Genomic DNA, 1,736 nt, shown 5'->3' with positions numbered 1-1,736 from the left:
AGACGAGTTCAGGAGAGGGTTTAGGGGAACAGGGTCTTCCGGGCCCAAAATTTGACATACTCGAACCATTTGTTGGGGTCTTCTTACACTAAAATTAGGGACATGGAACTTCTGCTGTTCGGTAACGGTTTTCATTAAAAATCGAATTTTGTCAGATTGTTCTGTATAAATCAAAGTTTTAGTGGTAGTAGATAATCTAGGGACCCTTAAGCCTAAAAGAGGGTGTGGTTCGACCCGTAACGTGTGGTCTAAGTATTACTCCCTTTGCAATTCTGTGACATGAAACCTTTTTTTACGATTTCATAGACCATTTTGTCTTTTTCACGTTGTTTTCGCCAAGAAATGCGCTATAGCGTCAAAACAGTACCAGATAAAGAAAAACGGACGAAATTTTCACCCAAAGGGTTCTACTTTCACGAGTTACCCCTTAGAAGCCCATGAAAAAATATTTGAAAAAAAATAATATTTTGCAACCTGTAGTTTTTGATTTTTTAAAAAGCCAATTTTTGAGCTAGAATGCTCATCTTCGAACTCGATCTGTCTTTTTATGATACAAAACGACCCTGAAAATCCCAGGTCGCTATCTCAATTCTTTCTCGAGTTATCGTGCGGACAGACAGACAGACAAACAAACAGACAGACAAACAAACAGACAAACAGAATGAAACTTTTCCGGTCAGTGGAGTAATGGGCTTCGCTAATCGCTCAGCCAAAAAGGAGGAACAGTGGTGACAACAGCCCGGGCATATGCCTTGCCCTTCTTGGACAACGCCGTTTTCAGAATGCATAGAAGCTGCCTCATTTTCAACATAGCTGCAGTGCTGCAGTAAAAGGTAACAGAAAACCAAAGACGGATTAATGTATACCAGTGGCTTGCATCCTAAATCTTCATTAACATCCAACCCATGTACCTGAAAGCACTATATTATAGTCATGAGAGGATTGACTAGACGAAACCTATACCATGTAGAAATTGTAAATAATTTTTGTCATTATTTAACAAACTTCAGACAGCTTGATCAAAATTTCTACCTTTGGGTGCGCTCGTTTTGTGCGATTAATTGGCTGAGCGATTAGCGAAGCCCATAACTCCACTGACCGGAAAAGTTTCATTCTGGTTGTTTGTTTGTTTTTTTGTCCGTCTGTCCACACGATAACTCGAGAAAGAATAGACATTTTCGCCCGCAACTTTGCAACAACGCAAATCTCTGTAGTGAAATTGTAATTGAGGCAAATTTTCAAAAAGCCAAAACACTTGTCTCTAGTAAATTTTCCAAGGAATCCAGTGGTGATGAGTACTTTGGTTAAAAGACACTCAAAATACGGTTTATCTCAAGTACAGTGGCCACTCGCATAGCCGCGCCGCACGGTTCTCCTTTGTAGGCCGGCGCGGCTATGCGAGGGACCCCCATCTCCCGCTAAATGGCCGGCCGAGGGATGAAGCCACAGTGCTGTATGTGTTATTTAGCTTCAAAGCCGTTGAACAGTAATTAGAGAACAATCAGAATCCACACTAGCAGTGCATGGCGGTGAGCAGTGGGGTCAGGCTAGTAGAGCTTAGCGCAGCTATGAGAGGCGCGGCTATGCGAGTGGCCACTGTATTGAGATAGCGACCTGGGATTTTCAGGGTCGTTTTGTATATTAAAAAGACAGATCGAGTTCGAAGATGATCGTTGTAGCTCAAAAATTGACTTTTAAAAAAATCCAAAACCAGAGGTCGCAAAATATTATCTTTT

This window comes from Frankliniella occidentalis, unplaced genomic scaffold (genome assembly GCF_000697945.3).
Source record: "Frankliniella occidentalis isolate FOCC.00 unplaced genomic scaffold, Focc_3.1 Scaffold165, whole genome shotgun sequence".
In the NCBI taxonomy this organism is placed as follows: domain Eukaryota; kingdom Metazoa; phylum Arthropoda; class Insecta; order Thysanoptera; family Thripidae; genus Frankliniella; species Frankliniella occidentalis.
Note: the sequence above shows the minus strand (reverse complement) of the source record.